This window comes from Lepisma saccharinum, chromosome 14 (genome assembly GCF_977018435.1).
Source record: "Lepisma saccharinum chromosome 14, izLepSacc3.1, whole genome shotgun sequence".
NCBI lineage: Eukaryota > Metazoa > Arthropoda > Insecta > Zygentoma > Lepismatidae > Lepisma > Lepisma saccharinum.
The window spans coordinates 68,986,214-69,009,872 of NC_139242.1; the positions used below are offsets into that span (position 1 = coordinate 68,986,214).

At 35.7% G+C, this 23,659-nt stretch overlaps 1 long non-coding RNA gene across 1 annotated transcript; it reads right to left on the reverse strand.

Annotated features, from left to right (window-relative positions):
* Window positions 1-4,592: 4,592 nt before the first annotated feature.
* LOC145998993 (uncharacterized) lies at window positions 4,593-21,732 on the reverse strand. The gene is made up of 3 exons (XR_014443355.1): window positions 21,647-21,732; window positions 13,101-13,202; window positions 4,593-4,927 (listed from the first exon to the last, which is right to left on the reverse strand). It is a non-coding gene; the product is annotated as an uncharacterized LOC145998993 (long non-coding RNA).
* Window positions 21,733-23,659: the final 1,927 nt, after the last annotated feature.

Here is a 23,659-nt window from a genome sequence, read left to right on the forward strand (position 1 = left end):
TTCAGAGGCAACTTCAGATCCTTTTGGTCGGCTTCCTCCTGCATAAATTTCAATACGTTCGCGACAACTTCACGCGTTTGTCCCTTAAGTGTCCTACGATATATTTTGGAGTGTGTAGGAGGCATATTCTAATATTCTAACGTAATAGCACTTCTACCCGGTCTTCAACAAAAGATTGTAGAAAACAACAATAGCCCGGCAAGAACGCGAAACTCAAACACCCGATCCTATCACCTCGACTTTACACGCACAAGTGATTTCTGAGCATTCTTTCTGCGCAACTTGCTACGTCGTCGCATTCACGAGTAGAATTTTAGGCTCGCTAACTAGCGAAGTGAAAGATCTCGTAGCTGTTCCGAAAATACGTTGGCTCTATCTCCATAGACACACTAAAAAAATCAATCAAAACTCGTGTTACTTTGCATATTCATCTGAACATTTCTCATTCAATACGGTAATGCATATAGACAGATTATTTTAGTAAGTTTGTCAATTTCTCATCTTTCTAGATAAATGTGACTAATCATGAGAGTTATGCCATATGATAATTTATCCCGGCAAGAGAGAAAGTAATAACAGCTAATGTTCCAAGCAATTATGTTGTACAAGGCAATTCATATGCTGATCAAATAAAAAACCATATAAAAGTCAAGTAAGTGAAATTAACACAAGAAAGACTGGTGTTGTAGGAAATAGCATAACAGATTTGAAGCCTTAAGTGATTGGGGTGAAAAAATCAGACACATACTTGAAAAATGTTTCATGGAAAAGAGTTCCTCCAGAAGGTCAGAGAGACTATTCCAAATGTGGAAAAAATTTCAGACTAAATTCCAATTCGCAAACAAAGAATTATAATGGTGGGAATTCTCAAAGAGAATCAAGTAAAGGTTCTCTAAAGAAATTTCAAAGTAATCAATAACAATTAAATGGAAAGTCTACAGGAACTGTAATTCAGACAAGGAATAATGAGGAAGATGTGGATAGTACAAACAGAAGCATGCAGGAGGTGAACATCGGAATCTACAACAATGAAGAACAGAAAAAAAATCGTGTACTTCCTCACATATCATCTCAGAAGGATCTTATGTATAATTTGTTACAATTAATGGTGAAACTTATGGCGACATTAACTAAAAATTCTGACTTAGTATTTCTTTTATGCTTAATAACAGAATGTTAACAAATAAATGGCCAGGTGCAGAAAGTTTTTGAGGATTTGGAAATTTTTGGAGAGACACCTTAGGGTGTGGAAGAAACACTAATGGAAAACATTGGAATGTACACTGGAATGTAACATCACCGAAAGCAAGAAAGCAAAATCTGGTGAAATTAATAGATAAATATAGACCTGAACTTTTATATTTATCGGAAATCTCTGTGAACCCATCAAACATTTTAAAGTAAATCATTATCACAAAATTTATGAAAAGATTAAAGATGATAGTATAAAGGAGTTGCAATTATGATTCATGAAAGCATCCCATTTGAACCTATATCTTTTGATTATACATTGTCTATATAGACACATACAAAATTGAAGTCGTACGAATTAAAATTGCTTTTATGAATCAAAAAGTTAGTATCTATATATATACCTACAGGTGAAGTCACAGAAATTAACGACCAATACATTATCACAAATGTTTCAATGCATAGAAAAGCCTTTTATTATTGCAGGAGATTTCAGGATGAAGATAAGTTGGGGAAAGTGTTAGTAGAATGTATGGATTTGTACAACTTTACTGTAATTAATGACGGGTCTGATATGTATATAGGAATATTAGGTACTTGGCCAACAGCTATAGATTTAACGTTAATGTCAGATGATATATGTGGTCAATTACAGTGGGAACCAGACAGTGATCATTATCCATGTTTCTTTTATACTGATTCTAATTCAGTGAGATCTTTCACTATTCCTCTCAGAAAATGGAAAGTTAACGAAGCTGATTGCAATAAATATTCTAAATTACTTACAATCTTATTTAAAAATACAGATTTAAATAATATTGATAAGAGTACATATGATTATTTTGTAGATTCTGTTAGTATTGTTATGGACAGATCATGTACAAGAGCAAAAGAGGAAGTTGTAAAAAATTATCCAATAGTACACTGGTGGAATAAAGATTGCCAAAATATTAAAATACAGTGAATGGAAGCTACAAAAGTTTATAAAACAGGAAACTTGTAATTATAAAAAGCAACAGCGAAGGTCAAGAAAAGTTATATCAGTGCAAAAAGACAACTGTGGGCAAAGTATTGAGAAGACATAAATAACAAAGAGTGTATTAGTACCAAGTACAGTGTGGGCTAAATTTAAATCAATCCGCAAACCACATACCCCTCGATTAATACCACTTAAAGAAACCTGAAAAGATGAATTTATTATGAAGGTAACATGTAATAATAAACACGAACCTGAGCCATTTGGATTTATACAATATGCAGATGATTTATGTATATATGAGTGTCAAGCGAGTAGATAAAATTTCTTGAGAATAGGTCTATGAATATATCATCAGAAAAATCAAACCTGATTATATTTAGTAAAAAAGGAGCTCCGAAAAATGTGAACCAATACACAAAAAAGTTACACATTCCCATAGAAAATACAGTAAAATATTTAGGCATTATATTTGATAATAAATTAACATGGAAAACTCATGTAAAAATGTTAGTGAAAAAGGCAGAAGTAATTTACAATTTCGTTCTATGGCTACAACAAAATGGGGAAGTCATCCAAGTACCATGATGAATTTTTTCCAAAAACTATTACAAACCAACAATAGAATACGGGATTATATATAGTCTTTAATACAGTTTCGGAACGTGTATTTCAAACTTTGGAAGTAATGCAGTTGCCCCTCGCCCCACCCCCAGGGGGTGGGGAATCATGTGTGATATCATTGAATAGCTTTCTTTCACTTATTAAACACGTATTTTTTCGTTTTTCCAATTCGATGTGTATTTCTCACGATGTGACCGTTCCGGGACTTTTGGACCACCCGGTATATCATATTTGAGTGTAATAGATACACACAAGGAAGAGAGAAATTCTATAAAACTCTTGTAAACTGTGAAATTCCTCTTCCTCAGTGTTCGGAATCTTTGATTTGTGAACCTAACCTTACAGTTGGATATATATTATCTTTGTTTAGAAAATGTTGGTTAACTATTTAGTAGAAAAAACCTTTATTGATAGTGTCTTTTAATAATAATGTACTAAAAAATGTAAGTTTATGTACAGTACATCCACATCAAGGAAAAACAATTATAAAAAGCTGGACCGAACCTGTTTTTAACCGGAGGCAATTTTGCCATCCTGATTATAGCAGACCCAGAAATACCGTATTTCACTGCATAATCATTGTGCCCTCTTTTTTGGCCATTTTTTAAAAAACCTTTCATCACGTAATTGTAGCATCAGATAATGAAACCAAAGCCTGTACATCGCAACACTTGAGAATATGTACCACAATGTAATAATACCTATAATGTACAAACAATAACTCAGACTGGAAAAATATTTGCTAAACTGTCATGAAGAAATGATGTGCATTGATTTGGTCTATCCAATTTTAACATACATTCACAAGTATACCGTGAATCCTTTCCATGCACCAAAGACAGTTTCGGGATTCCCACGTGAGCCTGAAATGTATTTTCCCCTGAGATTTCCCTCAGTTTTCCAGAATCGTCAATTCTTTCCAGAGTAGCGAAGTCTAAATTTCTCCTTGTAGCTTAGTTTTACAATTCTTGAAGCTTTCCTGGGAATATCAACCACATGATTTCCGAACAGGCTTCTAAGCTTTAGAGAGCTAACGTCACTCATCTTCAGGTGTGCCAATAAATTGCAGTCTCCCCTTTTCCTGCGGTAAAGCCTACATTGAACAAATAGGGAAGAGAATCCAACAACGTTGCAAAAGAACATGCCAGCTACATCAAGAATTTTCATCCCAAAAAATTATGGTTCCAGGAGGGATGGAATGCACTTCAATTCCTGAAGATGAGAGCGACATTAGCTCTGCAAGGCTTATTCGGAAATCATCTGGTTCATTCCCAAGAACATCTCTTCACCTTACTATTATATGATTTGATTATTGTTATTTAGCATCGCCTTTCTGCTAATGACGACGATGAAATTAATAAATGGGCACTCACAAAGATGTTCAGGCCATGATTATTAGAGCATCAGTAATATTAGTGTAATCTCCCGCAATTTTATTATTGTTCTCATCATACAATTCGAATGTCAAGGTTAAATACACAGTTCTTTATGAAAGACTAAACCAACTTATTACACACACTAATTGAGGAGGTGAAAGAATCATTCACGTTCTGTAAGAATCATTTGCAATTTTTTATTGGCCCCATTGATTTTTGGTTATCTGAATCAGTATTGGAAAAAGTGTCATATCAGTTCACTTTCTGATGATAACAACAAAAATTAACGCAAGAATAACATGGCATGCCTGTGTGAATATGACTAAGGTTGCAGAAATTTGTGACTAATTGTTATCATCAACAGGAAGGAGGACATTCTAGTCCTTCAGATGTACTTCATTGCGACTCATTCCCTGAGAATTTTACTTTTAGATGTTTAGAAACCCAGAATTTACCTATTAAGTACTGGTAATACTGGCACATTTTTTTAAAATGAAGCTTGACGTAATACTTAAAAAAACACAAATTCAACGGCAATTATGTGGTGAAATATGGTAGCATTCGTTGTGACTAAACTCACCCTTGCTCTATATCCTGACTTGAAGCCAGGCAGCCTGCCTGCACTGAACATGGTTGAGAGCCCTGGCATTCGTGATGTTAGGGGTGAGCACTGCAAACCAGGACACTGATTCAGAATGTTGTCTGCAGAAACATGGAGAGAAGTTCCATCGACCAGAGAACTGCTAGTTCATATTTGCTCCTGCAATGGTACAAAAAATATACATTATTCAAGGTTGTAGAATTTACCCTAAAACGGTAACAACTTGTACCCACACTTCTGTTCAGCTGAACTATGATGCCAGGTGTTCCAGTTTCCAATCTTGGCATTGGTATTCCGTGCGTTCATCCCTCATCCTCATTGTCGCAATTTGCCAGCAGTGGCAGAAAAATGATGCAAAAAAAAGTCCAGAAATCATTAATCTGACAACTCAGTTTCCCTTTACAGACCAATGTTTAAATTGATTGATTTACTTTATTTTACTTCGCATTTTACTTTTGGCTAATTTGCGAAGTTGGGGATGAGTGATGACATGATGAAATTGATGAATGGACCCTCACAAATGCCCAGGCTGGGATTCGAACCCGGGACCCCTGGCATCGTAGTGTGATGTGCTAACCACTCTGCCATGGGGGTTGGCCAGACCAATGGTTAAGTCACAAAATAAACCTATATTGTAATAGAGAAGAAAATAGATAATTTTTTTGAAATGCCAGACTGGTTAGTGGTTCATCTGGAGGAAATCTCATCATGTCTGAACAGAGGCATATTTACAAATACTTTAAACTAAACAAATTCTTTTTACATTAAACCATAGTGATGTAATAAGTAATCTGATACTATGACAAATGTGCTTAGCTAAGCTGATTTTTTGTCTGATGCAGAATTTTCCTTAATTTAGCTAGGCTGATCAAGGATAGCAACAGGAAATGTTAAAAGTCTGTCATAAAGAGCACAATTGAAAGTATTATTTCACTCCTGCCATTCAAATATCTGTCTGCAACTCTTTGATGGCAAGGATTCATACACAACATCTTGCCATGACCATGAATATAAAAAAAAACTCCCTCTGCCTTCTGAACAAAGTTTATGTTACATAAACTCTCAGCACCATCTATGCAAGCTTAAAATGTATTCCATGAAAGATGATCTTTCAATTGCTAAGTTTTCCTTGCAGATTGAAAGAGGTAGTTTAAGAGGAATGTGAGGATGCATATAGATTATAGCTGAGCCGATACCAAAGATTTTGAGTGGTTACAGCAGCCATGAGAAACAACTCATTTCTAAAGATTTGTCATTTTCAAAGGTTCATTCACCCTTCCTTGAGGCAGGTCCCGCACAAGAATTCCATTGCATTTCCGAAGATGATATACCCTCCTGGGAAGCTGATGACAAGATCAAAGGCAGGGCTAAAGTGAAAGCGCTGAGCCCAAACGTGACACTGAAGGCATGTAACTGCCTGGGCAATGCTATGTGGAAATAAAAGAAAATATTCATTGCCAATTCTTGTTTGCAAACTCGTGGGTTAAAAACGTGACATTTTCGAAACAACATTATTATAATGTTCCGGAGTTCCTGGAAAACAGATAAATGTCGCTGTGGGAGGGAGGGTTGTCAATTTTCTTCTTGTGCTCTTCCCTTCTGTGTGACTGCTGCCCGATGCTGACTTGTTTTTCTTGCAAATGACAGAGAATAATGGACAGCAGGGCATATACAGAGCTACACCCACTCAATAAAGGTGATTCTATTCTATCTGTATTTGTGTATATTTTTACATCGTTTTCCTCCCTCCCCAGGTTAATCCAAACCATAAGAATGATGTTTATATTTGTATTTATTTTGCATTCCTTGTGCAAGCTGTACGGACTACATAAATTTTATTTTACAGGCTATAACTTTCTCTCCCCTTAAGGACATGTATAATGAAATTGAAGATCATGAAATGAAGCAGTAACACATAATAATCCACCGATTTTTTTGGTGTATCTTCAAAATTTCAAAAACTTCCTTTTTTCATCCTCTGGGGGTAGAAAGAAGTTCACATAAAATGTCACAGGACATTTTGAGTGTTATATTGCTATATGAGAATAATTTGGGAGTATTTGATATCATTAATAGAATGTGATGTGATGTGGTGAGTTTGGTGACTCGGTAACTAGCCTACTGGAATTATACAAGTATCGGTATCGGCTCAGCCGTAATATAAATCCTTCGAAATCATGCAGGATGATTTTGTAGTTGACACAGTAAGTTTGTTAAAGTGTATTTTTTATTTTATTGTTTTAATCCTTTTAAGATTTAATAGGTCACTACACTTTAGCTAAACACCACACTTAGAATCCCTCTTAACAAAGTTAAAAAGTAATAATAAGAAGGAAAGCTGAACAGAAATTGACCCTTGGATAGGAGCAGCAGGGGGTGAGCTATTACATATTACCTGCTGTGTACTGACTGCTGGTAAAGAAATATATATATATATAAAAAATAATAGCATAAATAACACAAAATTATACTTATTTTAGTAATATATGTATTAATCCTAGCCAAACACAACCCCAAATTGCAATAAGAAAGTGGTAAATACCGATAGTCCACTTACTGTAGTAGGTTTCTATTGGCACTGACTAGTTCAAACAATGACCCCTTTCCCTAAAGTATTAAGTCCTGGGTTCGATACCTGCTTGAGGCACATAGTGGTTCAGATCCCACTTTAAACTGTAGGTCCAGTCCCGATTAGACTTTCTGTGCAAAAAAGTGGACTTAAAAAAAAACCTTTTCTACTGTAACTGATGGTAACACAATGTATATCAAACTGAAGTATAGTTTGGCCACAGCAAATTCAAACTTTTTTCTTTGTTCAAAAATTAGTACACTACTACTACAAAATAATTTGAAAGACTCAAGATGCTGCTGTAAAAAGAACTACTTTCTAATAAAGAGACTTAGGGGTCATTTTAAGGAAGATTTACATTAATAGCATTAGTTGTGAGCATACATACATACACTGCACATGGTAGAGGGACTTTGCAATCAAATTTTTGTCATTTTAAGTCTCGTTTCTGCCACTTTTGGATAATCATGACAATGAGTGAAGGGACACTCACAAACAGTTTCAGATCCCACATTAACTGTAGGTCCAGTCCTGATTAGCCTTCCTGTGCATAAAGTGGATTTAAACAAACACAGGAAGTCCCGAAAAAATTCCCCAAGTCAATAAAAATGACTTGTTTTTGACACGAAATAAATAATTCACTTCCTCCAACAAGCTGGACACAATCTGCTATTATACAGAGGCATTATATACATCCTTTTTATAGCAGGTTCTGTCCAGCAATAGCTGCTCACCCTTGCTCCATACTGAAGCAATTAACTGGACATCCTTGTTCAAAGCCAGCAATGAACATGACAGAAGGACTTTGCAATCACGATGTTGGGATCAGCACTGTGGAAATATGGAGAGGAGTTCCAATACCTGTAGTTCACCTTTGCTCCTACAAGAGTAAAAAAAAAAATATTTTTTCTACTGTTTCTACCTGTAATAATTAGAGATGTGAGATTGATTATTCTATCTCTGCTAGACTAGCTACTCCTCAGTGCACGTCACTGCTTTCACGGGTCCATAAAAATGCCGCGAGACTCTTTCTCAGAGTCTAATTATCCTAGAAATTATGCAAAATTAAAACTTCCTTTACATTTTGCACCAGTTTTGCATAAAAACTGGATTTGTAGCTATATGACATCTATTGCAATTCTGATGTAATTCTTGAATATTCTAAAGCAAATTTTTTGGTACATTGATGCATATAATTGGAGAAATGACTAATATTGATCAATATTTTGAATAACTTTCATTCATTACAATTTTCAAGTATTGGTAGTTCAAAGTGGTATTGGCTCAGCCATAATTATGTTTCATATTATATCCAAGGAAACTATAATAAGTTTAAAGCTAGTTGTAACAATAAGGATGAGATGTGGGATGGAATAAAAAGCTGCTTACAGAAGGCAGTGGATGAAACAATAGGCTACAGGGAAAGGAAAAGTGCAAAGAAATCATGGATTACTGAAAGTATGCTGGAAAAAATGGAGGAACGGAGAAAATGGAAGAATGTAAATACAGAAGAGGGAAGACATAATTACAAGATACTGAATAACCAGCTAAGAAGAGAAACTGACAGGGCAAAAGAACAATGGATGAAACAAAAATGTGAAGAAATTGAAGAACTGGAAAAAAGAGGAAGGTATGACTTGATGTATCGTGAAGTAAACTGCTTGGGCTTCCAAAAGAAGAAATGGAAAACAATGTGGATGATAGAAGACGAGGAAAGATGTGAAATCACAGACAAAAAAGGAATATCGAATGTGTGGGGAAAGTACGTTGAAGAGCTCTACCAGAAAGAGAATCACCCAGACAGTCTGAATGTAGAAAATGAAGACGACGTGCCTGATGATGAGAAAGGATACTATATCCTGAATGAAGAATTTGAGCAAGCACTCAAAGAAATGAGGAATGGGAAAGCAATGGGCACTGATGAAATTCCTGTTGAACTTATCAAATGCCTGGGAGATGGAAAAAGAGAAATACTGCATTTATGCAATGAAATCTATGAGAAAGGGGATTGGCCACAAGATTTCACGGAGACTGTTTTGGTACCTCTGCAGAAGAAAAGCAATGCCAGAAAATGTTCTGAGTACAGGACAATCAGCTTGATATCTCACTCGGCAAAAATTCTTCTAAAATTTTGAACAGACGCCTATACTCGAAGGTCAGTGGCGAGTTAGAGGAAGAACAGTTTGGTTTCAGGAAAGGAAGAGGTACAAGGGATGCAATTGGTTTACTGAGGACCATTGGGGAAAGATATTTAGAGAAAGGAAAGGATGTGTTTGTAGTATTTGTAGACCTGGAGAAAGCCTTTGATAGAGTGAATTGGGTTAAACTTTTAGAAATTCTGAAGAAAATTGGTGTAGATTGGAAAGAGAGAAGACTTCTAAGCAACTTATACATGAATCAACGAGAAAGTGAGAACAGGAGACGAAATGACAGAAGGCTGTGAAATTGGAAGAGGAGTACGACAAGGATGCTGCCTATCGCCTACTTTGTTTAATATCTATTTAGAAGATATAGTGAAAACTTGTTTCCAGGGCACAGGAGGTGTCAAATTGGGAGGAAGAAGAATAAACTGCATAAGATTTGCTGATGACATGGCATTATTCGCTGAGGATGAAATAACCATAAATAGTATGTTAGAAGAGTTAAACAGCAGCTGTGAGCAGTATGGAATGAAGATTAATGTAAAGAAGACAAAGGCAATGGTTATAGGACGGAAACCAAGGAATATTAATGTGAGAGCAAACAGTGAAAGAATCCAGCAAGTGGATAGCTTCAAGTACCTCGGATGCACTATAAGCAGTGAGATGAGCTGCAACCAAGAAGTGAAAATGAGAATCGCAATAGCAAAAGAAGCTTTCAATAGAAGAAAAAATGTTTTTTGTGGATCCATGGACATAGGTCTAAGGAAGAGATTAGTGAAATGTTTTGTGTGGAGTGTAGCACTATATGGTGCAGAAACCTGGATGTTGAGAAGAAATGAAGAGAAACGACTCGAAGCTTTTGAAATGTGGACATGGCGAAAAATGGAGCGTGTAAAATGGACAGACAAGGTAAGAAACGAAGCCGTACTGAAAAGAGTTGGTGAAAAAAGATCTATACTGGAGACCATCAAGAAGAGGAAAAGAAACTGGTTAGGACACTGTCTAAGAAGAAACTGCCTGCTAAGAGATGCCTTGGAGGGAATGGTTGAAGGAAGAAAAGTCCGTGGAAGAAAGAGATATCAGCTTATGGATGATATTAAATTAACTGGGTCGTATGCTATTACGAAGCGTAAGGCAGAGAACAGGGAAAGCTGGAGATTGCAGTGAAAAACCTGCCAATTAGGCAGAAAACAATGAATGAATGAATGAATGAATGAATGAATTATATCACATTATGTTAATTTCTGAATATTTGTTTGACATTCCACGTAATGCAAGTGAGAAAAAAATGAATTTTGCTACAGAGAGAGTTGGCAAATAAGATTACAACGTATTTCAAAATCGAAAATATTGGAATCCTATACTTACAACATCCTAAACTTCTCATAGTCTGTAAAACGTTTGTTACTGGTTCGGTATAATTTCAAAGACTTTGGGTGTTCAGAATTTCATAAGTATAGTACATTCGGTTTAACTTGAGCTCTGGCCTTCAACTACGCAGAAGCCTGTCGCTCAGCGCGAGGATGGGAGACTTCCGGAGAGACAGAGTTGCCAACCGTTTTAACAATTACCCATATCCATAATCTGACTTTAGAGCTTGTTGATAATGGTGTGCGGGACTTATTGGTGTCTGGATTTACGCAAATATCCAAATGCGACAGTTTGAGAAAGTGATAGTTCAAGGAAAAGAATGACACAGGATTCTTTTTGTCGGTGAAACCCCCATTTATTTAGTCCCCTTGGCAAATGAGGCATCCTCCCTCCCCCCGCTCTTCCTCTCGCATGGGCAGATCGTTCTACTGCTAGGACGGTGATTGATTGTTGACCTGTGTTGTTTAGGGTGTTTCTATTCAACGGAAGCTGAGGTGAAAACTGAAAAGATGATTGAAGGAAGCAAAGTGATACACAGAGCAGGGAAATTTTCTCAACGTGTGACATATCTCATGTATTGTAAATGCGAATTGGCATTGTTACATATTGCAAATAATTTCTCATACCATCGTTAGTTCCAGATTTGGCCACAGCCACCGAGTATTTACTATCTGGACATGTAGTGCACATGTAAGCATGCACTTGCATGTGTGTGTTTGTGGGGCTTTAGACATATGAGATATACTCACTATTTCATAGCTGGCATTATTAACCAATACTGAGAATTGTTTTTATGCAGACAATCTCTGTATAGATGGATGAGCAATTTGAATAATGTTGTAGGAGAATTACTGCTTTGTGATTTTATTAAAAATTATAAAGGTAAAGTATGGACTAGAGATTGGCTCATGGTAATCAATGCATACCAAACAAGCTTTTTAATTAACTCGGATATGCATGTTCATACATGAGATTCGCATGACTCATTCATAAATTTTTAAAAAAATCAAACATTTAATTTAATACACTTGTAATAATAAGGATTTTCATTTTCGGCTAATCATATTTGCCACGTACATCTCATCGCTTTGCATAAATACCTAAATATTAATGAACTGAACACAAATGCACTGCACGTCATCTCTTTCTTTTTTTATCGAGAAACTAATAAAAACAAACAGCCAAAACTCGGAAACCACAAACAAAAAACTCCCTTTGCAAACTCACAGATTATCTTCACATGGCCAAACTTTGCTCTGATTGGCCGTTCCACAGAATCCAGTCGAGGAAAGCCAGTAGCAATTAGAACATGTCCTATTCTCCCAAACCAGTCAAGCAGTCAGCCAGGCAGCCATCACATCCGGGCAGGTAGCCAGTTCAGCGCTAACAAACTAGATATCCAGTATTGTGTGATTCGGCCTTTATCTTGGTTTTGAAGAATATTTGGAAAAATATTTTTGCACTAGATTTGTGAACGTGAACTCTTTCATTCATGTAATCCTTATTTAGTATGCAACGTTTTTGTTAAAATTATTCTACAATATATAAAATGATGAAATGGTAAATGAGAACACGGGCAACTTTTTTGCAACACATCGATCAGAAAGTTTCAGAAACATGGATTTTCTCAATACATTTGCACGTGTACTTCATCCACTTTTAAAAGTAGCGCGTTTTCAGTTATGTCAGTAATCATTACAAAAAAAATAGGAATACCTCAATACCATCATGCCTAACTGCATGCGAAGATCGAGTACCAGGCAGGGATGGAAATTTGCGGTAATTATCATATCCTAAGACATAATATTTCAGTTTTCTTGTATTAAGCACAGTTTAATGGAATTATAAGTAATAAAATAATCCATAATAGAGGCCTCTCAGCTTCCTCTTACTCTTATCTCATATGAGTCACTGTGGACTGGTTGACAGATTTGAAAACCTGCCCCCCCCCCACTCCAAAATAAGATCCAACGTCCCTGTCCATACTGATGACTACTGTAGGCAAAACACAACTGTCATAAAATAAAAGTCAGAAAATGGGACAAATGCATAATTTCAAAATACATGAATGGGATGCATCCCACTAAGCCTACTTCCATGTCTCGAAAACAAATTTTATGTAGCATAAAACATCAAAATCTATTGAATAACAAAAAAAATCAACACACTTTCTATGAGGGTGCATTCAGTCACCGGAACAAATGAAATCAAATCAATAATAAAAACATCAGATGAAAAGTAAATTACTAACGTGATGAAGTTTGTTGTCACCACTGCAATTTTCCATGATCTTTCGTGCAACTTCCAGTAGATTTGTGGTCACCGTCATCAACCCTCCATGTTATGAAGAAGTCTGGAAGAATAATACAAGGCATATTAATATAAATTGCAAGGCAACCGCAGGGTTGATACAATTTTTTTATTATGAAATTCCCTGACATTTCCAGGTTTTCCAGCCCATGTTTATCATCATAATTTTTGCTTTTGAACCTTGTGTTTTTGAATTAAATATATAATCCGTTAATTATTATGAATATTCACTTTCACAAACTTCTTCTTAACAAATTTCATTCTACACACACAGAAGAACACGTGACAATTCGAAAAGTAAAGTGTAAAATTACAATTGGCATCAAATGTATTGGGTGCTACAATCATGTGCATCTAGCCTTCAGGCTAAGGTAACAGAGGCATTATTTCACTATAACAGATCTCCACAATATAAAAACAACAGAAAAAGTGCATAAACCATACACAATTTTTCATTTTCTAGCAGATTTATAGTGTCGTAGAAAATACTGCTTTCTTGCTTACGTTTATAAGTACACAGCTTCTGGAGAAATTTTTGTTGCATATAGGAATTCCATAGGAAATGCCAACAAGACTAAGATCTATAAAATAATAGATGATAACCTCATCTTCACCAACCTTTCTGATAATTATGATCATTGTCAATGTACTTTAGTTATCAATCAGATATCTGGACTGCAAGTTTTACTTTGATATTCTTTCTAATATCCAGTATTATAGAAGTGTAAATTTAGTACAGAAATTAGAAGGAATCATAATTTTGCACAAGACTGAGAACCATAAGAACACAAGAACCGAATCCAGAAGTGGAAGTGAACAATTTGTTCATTTTGCAACTTTTTATCTTGGAGATTCCAAAATGCACGTAAATTCCAGACGATATGCACAATTCCCTGTATTCCAGACATGTAGCAACCATGCTCCTTTTAGCAAAATTTCATGTTAGACACAACTTGCTTGGTGTAAATAAACATTTTTATGCATCTATTTAGAAATTGATTCCATTGATCACGTTCTTTACAGATTTTGACAAATTGGTAAGACTTTACTTTGGCATCTAGTGAAATGATGTTAACTTGGGTGAGAATGGCAGTCTTAAGTTAATATTTTTTGTTTCAATATTACATTAACCCATCATGAATTGTAAATTTGTCAGACACATTAATACCCACACGAATTTTACTTTCTGTTTCACTGGTGCATACTTCTTAGGTATTCCAAACTCTACTAATATATTATATAATTTATCTCTTTTGACCGAATCGTATGCTTTTTTGAAATCAATGAATAGCTGAAGGACATTTTGATTATATTCCCACTTTTTTTCAAGTGTCTGTCTGATGTGAAAAATTTGATCTGTTACTTTTAAATCCACATTGATAATCACCTATAATTTCATTAGCATATGGGGTAAGTCTTGTTAAAAGAATGTTAGATAATATTTTATATGTTGTTGAGAGTAGAGAAATTCCACGGTAATTATTGCAGTTCATTTTATCACCTTTTTTAAACACAGGAACAATTATGGATTCTTTCCACTGTTGAGGGATTTCTTCTATATTCCATATTAAACAAATTAATTTATGAATTTGACATATTAATGAATTTCCACCATATTTAATTAACTCAGCTGGTATTAAATCAATGCCAGGTGCTTTGTTATTCTTTAGCCTTTTAATAACATCTTTAACTTCAGTCAAGTTAGGTTCTGGGACTAAAGGTTCTGCTGTGTGCACTTCATTTACTTCTGATTTATCTCCTACATGAACATTTAAAAGGTCATTAAAGTAGTTCTTCCATCTATTTAGAATTTCACTTGGGTCAGCTAGAAAATCACTGTCTTTATCTTTTATCAAGTTTAATTTAGGTTGCCACCCCTTTCTAAATTCATTTACACCTTTATATAAATCTCTGATATTTTTGTTTTTGTTTCAATTTCGTTAATTTTGCTTTTCAAGTAATCTCTTTTTTTACTTCTAAACGTGCGGTTAACTTCTCGCTTTATTCTATTATAATTGCTTAGATTTGTATCATCCGAGTTATTTAACCACCTAAGTCTAGCCTGATTTCTTATTTCTATTAGATTATGACATTCATTATCAAACCATGGCTTACTTTTTCTTGGTTTATGGTATCCTATAGTTTCTTTAGCTGCTGATTTTATTGCATTGCGTATGTGCTCCCAATTCTTATTTACGTCTGTTTCATTTATATTTTCATCATCATTTAAATCCTGCAAAACATCAAATCTATTTGACAGTTTAATTTAGTAATCTTTTTTAATTCTTTCATCAGCAAATTTTCCTGTATTAAATTTTATAAGTTTTAGATTTTGTTGCTTATGATTTATCACTGCGAGTCTTTCTCTTAATTTAGCAATTACTAAATAATGGTCACTGGCACAGTCAGCACCTCTATGTGTACGAACGTCAATTATATTAGTATGCCTTCTCTTATCAATGAGAATATGATCTATCTGATTATGAGTTTTACCATCTGGAGAAGACCAGGTATATTTATGGATATCTTTATGTTTAAAAGTGGTACTTTTCACAATTAAATTCTTTGAGGTTGCAAAAGTAATCAATCTTATACCATTATCATTACTTAATTCATGAAGTGAAAATTATATTAAAGAGGAAATAAAAAGTAGGCTTAATTCAGGAAATGCATGTTACTTCTCTCTTCATAAACTTTTGTCTTCTCGTTTAATATCTAAGAAACTAAAAGTTAAAATATACAAAACAGTAATTTTGCCTGTAGTATTATATGGGTGTGAAACTTGGTCCCTTACATTGAAAGAGGAACATAAATTGAGAGTATTTGAAAATAAGATCCTTAGGAAAATATTTGGACCTAAAAGGGATGAGGAGACAGGTGAATGAAGAAGGTTACATAATTTAGAACTACATAATTTGCATTCATGTCCAGATATTATTGGAATAATTAAATCAAGAAGACTTAGGTGGGCAGGCCATGTGGCACGAATGGGAGAGGAAAGAGGAGTTTACAGAATTCTTGTTGGGAAACGTGATGGTAAGAGACCTGTGGGAAGGCCAAGACGAAGATGGAGGGACAAAGTTGAGATGGATTTAAAGGAAATTGGTAGGGATGGAAAAGAGTATATAGATCTTGCTCAAGATAGAAACAGATGGAAGGCCTGTGTTGCTACAGCCATGAACCTTCGGGTTTAAGTTGGCTAGAGAGTTAGAGTTAGTTAGTTAGTTCAATATTACATTGCAACATGAAAACAGTGACTGTGCAAGGAACATGAGTGTGTGGGGGAAGGGGGGCGTAAGGGACAAGCCTCACCTAGTAGGACTATATATCAATACCACACAAAAATTTCATATTTGGGCTGGCTAGGTTTTTTCAGTGGTGCTGGTGACCCTGCATAAAAACATTTTGAGTGGGTTGGGAAGATGGTGTTTTGTATGAACGTTTGCTATTGTTTTTGGATGTGTTGTAAGCGAGTAATTAGCGATTCTATTTGTTGAGATTTGTGTTGTCACAATGTGATTGTTTGACGTCAGCAATCGATCATATCTGCTGGTGTTGCCCTTATCATACAGCTGCAGCTATACCATGCTTTATCCTAGGTGCAACATGCAGCAGAAACAACATATTATCAAGGTGGGTGTGTGTGTAAATTAATTTTACCTTTGAAGAGATTTTCTCGGGCAATCAGCCAGGTGATTTCAGGCTGATTGCCCGAGAAAATCTCAATATTCGCTGCCAGGAAAGCTTCAAGAATTATTTAATTTTACCTTCGGTTAGTGTCTAGTTTACGTCCTTCTTGCCCGTTTACAAAACCATGTTAGCAGACAGACGGCGCTCCAGCATCCATAGGGTAAGTAAGTTTTTCTTTTTACACTTTCTGTCACTAACCATTCACGGGAACGAGGTATGCCTATGAGGTTAGGTTAGGTTCCATTAGCACTCATTTCACCCCTAAATATGTGCTTCATCATCGAAAAATGTCCTCAGTACGTTCAATCACGCATATCCGGACAACATCGTTTTTTCTCGATTTCGCCTTGGGATTTACATTGTTGAATTCCTTATAAAATAACCTTTCCAACGATATATGACACGTATTCCTTAGGAAAAGGACGTAAACTAGAGTCTTACCTTACCTTCTAAAGTTAGAAGTTTTAGGATTGATGGTTATAGTAATTTTACGTTATTTTTTAATGTGCACATGTTTTTCCCTATGTGTGTAGCAAAATCTGCTTGAAAACAATTGATGATTTTCCGTTCTTATTAGGCTATGGGTGTTAAGTTTCATGATGACAGCAATTATATGTTAGTCGGTGAATAGAATAGAATAGAATACTTTATTAGTCATTAGACAACATGATTGCAATAGACTTCGTCATAATAAAATAAATACTAATATAAAAAATTACAAAGAAAAGAAAATTAAAAATACATATTAAAATATTACACATACAACAATACAGTTTGCAAATTACACTACATGTTTTATTACAGCGAAAGCAATTGGAAAATAGTACTCTATTTTGATTACAATACAAGCATGATACAAGTCATGTACAAAAACCCAATTTACAGCTCTGTGATGCATTATGAGTAGACATTTACATTTTACAGGCCCTGACGGAAGTGTTCTTCAAATTCCGTGACACTATATATACAATATCGTACTAATATATTATTAATGTGTTTAGCAAACTGCTTGTTTTCTAAATTACGTATAGAAGCTGGTAGCAAATTGAATACTCTCATTCCATTATGTTTAAAATTTTGTTGAGTCTTGCATAGTCTAGCGTATGGCATTTCTATATTCAGATTGTGCCTTGCATTATAGTCATGTACATTAGAACGCAACCTAAAACTGGGGAGGTTTTCCTTTATGTACATTAAACTATGATAAATATTTATAGAGGGCACTGTCATAATACGGTATTCCTTAAAGAATTCCCTACATGACTCCATATCCTGTACTCCTTTAATACAACGTATAGCCTTCTTTTGCCATTTAAAGACTTCCTTTGCACCTGTAGAGTTTCCCCATAGTAAATTTCCATACAGTAAGTGTGAATGGAAAAGAGCGTAGTACACAGAGACCATCATTTCTTCACTTACAGACCTTTTTAATTTCCGCAATAGATATAAGACACGGGCAAGTTTCTTACATAGTTCCTGGGTATGAATTGACCAGCTTAATTTTGTATCTAAATATATGCCAAGCAATTTTACATAATCCTGATTATTTAAGGTGCATGGTGGGTTATTTAAGTAGAAAAAGTGAGTTTCTGTTTTTGTCGTATTTAACACCAAGCTATTTGTTTTAAACCATAAAGAGGAAGCATTTAACATTTCTTTATTTTTGATACTAAGGTTAAGAATACTATGATCATTTGTAATAAAGGTAGTGTCATCAGCATAGATAGCTGTTTTATACGGTAGGCAATTAGGTAGGCCATTCATATAAACTAAAAACAAAAATGGACCTAATACTGATCCTTGGGGGACACCAGACAAAACGTCTAGCTCATCAGATTTCTTATTATTAAATTTTACTATCTGTCGTCGATTAGTGAGATAAGACTTAAGAAGGGATAGTTCAATACCCTTTATTCCATAATATTGTAGTTTTTTAAGCAAGATTTCATGCGCAACTGTATCAAAGGCAGTGACGTGCGGTGACGTCGATACTTGGGGTAGCAGTCAGTGGCGTGCTCAAGGGGGGTGTGGGTCACACCCCTCCTCCCTTTAGGGCCAGTATTCCTACAAAAAAGAAGAATGTCAATAACAGGAAAAGATTGCAAAATTATGAATGAGTACTAGAAAAAAGTACACGTAACCCCCACCCACATTCGAAAATAAAAATCTATTTGATTTGACTCTAAGCCAGAGATCCTGGGTTCGAATCTCGGATTGGCCATTTGTGTTCTTTGTGTGTGTCCCTTCATCAATTTTGTCGTACCAAAGGTGGCGGAAAAGCGAAGTAAAATAAACCAAATTGAGCAATCAATCAATGATTTGATTTCATTTTTGTTACTTAGCGTCGCTTTTTTGTCACATTTGGTTAATTGCGAAGATACGATGAAATTGATGAAGGGACGAGCACAGGGAACGCCCATGCCTGGGTCGGGGTTCGAACCCGAAAATCGTGGTGTCGTAGCGCGCTGTGATAACCACTCCCCCACGCTTGGTTGACTTGGTGACAGGTAACAAAACACAACACACTTTTTTGTAGTTTCTTCAATGATATTCATTTGACTTTTTGAGTTCTGAGATACATTTTTTATTCCAAATTATTTCATTATTCACTGCAACACATAGGACAAGAATGCGCACTCATCACGGGTTCGAATCCTGGCCTGGATTGTTCATATAAGGTCCCTTAACCAATTTCATCATATTATCACTCAATCCTCATTTTCGCGATAACCAAAAGTGGCAGAAAAGCGAAGTAAAATAAACCAAACCAACAACAATATGAAGACGCGTTCTCTTGCCCAAATAAATACATCCGTATTTATGACTGTTAGAGACCAAGAGTAGTATATTTAAATAAAACACTACTAAAACGAGAGTCAGAGAGAGCCTGAGCACATATTTGTAATTTAATCATTATATATTCCATATTTGAAAAAGAAAAAAAGAAAGAAAGCATAACATTATTGTCTGCACATAACACGTTCCCATTTCATAAATAATAAAACTACATCCCATATTATACATCCGCACATATTGTACAACGTGTAAAAGGTTGTGTAAATACAGAGAACATAAGTACTGCAGAAAATTTTACCCTGTGTTCTTTAGAGGATTTACAAAAAAATTATGAGAAACCAATCCCCTATCTGTCCTATAGGAGATAGACTGGGGGACCCGAAAGCCTGGGCTTTCAACCATTGCAGCGGGGGGCGAGGGGCCAAGAGAGGTAGAGGTAGAAATCTTCCTTTTCCTTGGGCCGGCCGTTTCTACCTGGAAACTGGCCTGGCTGAAGAAGAGCGAGCTAGGGTATCCAGCCAGCTTTGCCCGCGGATCACACCGATGGACGAGAAGCGCGTGGAAAAGAAAGTGTTGCGTATGAGCTGTGGTGGCTTTAACAAGACAATAAATATTGTGATTTGAATATAATTCGAGATGTGAGATTGATTGATCTATCTCTGCTAGACTAGCTACTCCTTAGTGCACGTCACTGATCAAAGGCCTTACTTAAATCTATCAAAGTTGTACATGTATATGAGCCAGACTCGAAACCATTAATTATCTCATTTACGACAGTCTCTACCGCATTAATAGTAGATAACCCCGATCTGAATCCAAAGTGGGCTACATTAATAAGTGAATTCTGTTCAAAATAAGGGGTCAATTGTTTTTTTACACAGTACTCTATAATTTTAGAAAACACTGGAACAAGGGATATAGGTCGGTAGTTACCAGGGTTATCTCTGTCACCCTTTTTGTGGATAGGGACTGTTACAGATATTTTTAGGTTATCAGGAAAAATACCATCATTTAATGTCCCATTAATAAGATATGTAATTGGAAGTGCTATTATGTCAATTATATGCTTTATGATAAATGTTGATAGACCGAAAAAATCTTCACTATAGGAGTTTTTCATTTTTGACACAATAATTAAAATTTCATCCGTACGAATCTGTATCCACTTAAAATTTATATGATTAAATTGTGGGAAACTTTGCTTACCAAGATAGCCATTAAGATCATTGTTGACATTTTCTTCATAGTTCACAGGAATTTTGTTTAAATGTTCTTGATTGTTTATAAAGAAACTATTAAACTCATTGGGTGTGATACTTGGTAACTTTGTTTCGTCCATTATCTTTGTTTCCTTTTTGATTATTGACCAGGCAGCTTTGCATTTATTACTTGCCTTAGCTATGTACTCTTCATTAGCTTTTAGCTTAGCTAATTTTATTTCCTTTCTAAATTTTTTTTTAATCTCATTATAGTTCAATTTAGAAGTTTGATCGCCATTTTTGGCATTATCATGTAGTCTGAGCATAATAGCTCTAAGGTTCGCTAATTTAGGAGTGAACCATGTTAGATGTGTTCTCATTTTCTTCTTACCAGTGCTGATAGTTCTGTATTTTATTGGACAGCACTCATTATAAATATCGACAATTGTATGTGTAAATTTGTTCCATGCTTCAGTCAAATTATTACAGGTACTTAACAATTCATAGAAATTAGAGGCGATTGTTTTGATTTTTTCAAATTCTCCTAGCAGAAAGACTAATTATCGTAGAATTTTAGCAATCATTGTCACACAAAATTTGAACCTTCCCTAAAGTAATGAGCACTGTTTGGTTTTCGAAAAATATTTTATGCTGAAAAAAACAACAACTTAAATATTACCTTACACAAGCATGCCACCCAATTTCTCGTACAACTCGACCATTTAACAACCTTTCAAATATACAACCACGTTACAGAACTAATTAATTAATTAATCTTAAAAAAAATGAAGTTTGTACATACCTGTGTATGATAAATTATTACATGAATCGTTTCTTAAAATTAACGGAAACGAATGCATGTTTGTAAACAAGACGGTCTTGTTTGTTTCGTTCAGCGTTGCCAGAGACATGCGCACAGAATCCACGAAAGCTGCTGTGAAATTACACAATTACACACACACTGATTATTTCATACATACGTCGAAAAGGGGAAGGGGGTTCAAGTGCAAGCAATCTTAAAAAAAGAGAAGAAACTAAAAAAAGTTAGAAATCTCATTTTTGCATTATTTGATTGCTTTTTTAAATGCTTCGGGTGTCCGGAGGATTGAGCGTGAGGCGTTTTACTCTATGGACTGGTTCCATTTTTTTCTGTAACACAAAAACTTCGAAATGCATCAGTGGTCTGGAGGGAAATGCTTTTCTTCTCCTATTGAAAAATACGTCGCTTTGAAAAATAACGCCCATTTTCATAAGCGAAGTTGGTGGACTCCTCTGTTTCCATGTATTAACATTGTGTGCTTGCGGAGCCATATCTGTATGTGTGTTTGTCTATTTCTTCTCATTAGGCATCAAAACATCTATGTACCAGAAGTGTTATTACGAGGCTGTTGCACATGTACGGGATGGATAATCCACTCAACAACGTGAGATTCAAACTGTGGGCTGCAAACTGGACCAGACACTTATCTCCATAGGGGTGCCCATCCCCCCAAGGCCAATGGCGCAATATTCCCCAAATCCAGCGCACCCCCTGTCGTCGCCCCTGCCCAAATCTCGTCATGCGTCCCCCTAAATCATGTGGTAATCCACATGAAGTATTTAATTACGATAGCGTGTCAGTAGAGTATTTTTGTACGTCTGAGGCCAACTCTGATTTCTCGACCAAACGACCGCAAAAAGTTGAAAAACTCACTTTCTCCCCCTGCTCCGCGCCTCATTTATTACGCTGACGACGTTTCACGGGGGCAAAAAGGCAGTGATGAGTGAAAGATGAGCTCTCATCTCCTCATCCTTCTCATCTTTCTCATTTTTTTTTATTCTCTCATCTTCCTCTCATCCTCCAAAATGTTTGTAGATCGTGACCTTTGTAAACCTCTCTCTCGAGAACGATGTGGCACACACACATACACACACATACACACACATACACACACACATACAGTTATTTTTCTCTCCACGTTCCGTGCCTTATTTATTACGCTGGCGATGTTTCAGGGTGCAGAAAAGCAGTGATGAGTGAAAGATGAGCTCTCATCTTCTTATTTTTTTATTTTCTTATTTTTGAAGGACCAAATGTTTGTAGATCGTGACGTTTGTAAACCTCTCTCTCGGGGGAAGGATGTGGCACACACATACACACGCGCGTGCGCGTATGCCTTTTATTATTTTATTCTCTTATTCTCTTATTCTCTTATTTTTGAAAGATGAGTGTATTTTATCGTAATTTTCCAAGTCCGGGACCAAATGTTTATATATTGCGACCTACGTAAACCTCTCCTCTCATTTTCTCATCTTCTCATTTTTGAAAAATGAGTGCACCTTATCGTAATTTTCCAAGTCCGGAGCCAAATGTTTATATATATATATTGTGACATTCGTAAACCTCTCCTCTCATCCTCTTATTTTGAAAGATGAGTGTATTTTATCGTAATTTTCTAAGTCCGGGACCAAATGTTTATATATAGTGATCTTCGTAAACCTCTCTTCTTATTCTCTTATTCTCTCATCCTCTCATTCTCTCATTTTCTTATTTTCTCATTCTCTCTACCTTTAGAATATTGTCGTCAACATTAGAGATGAAGTTGGAGTGCTGGAATCAACGGGGCCAAAATGTTTATATATAGTGATCTTCGTAAACCTCTCTCTCGGGGAGGGAACGATGTGCCACACACATACGTGCGCGTGTGCGTATGCTTTTTATTATTTTCCGTATTGTGACGCAAACAAACAAACAAATAATAATTGTTGTTTTTTTTTAGAATACCTGGCCCCTAACCTCGCCAGGATGCGTGGTGCCCAGCCAAAAATGTAAAAG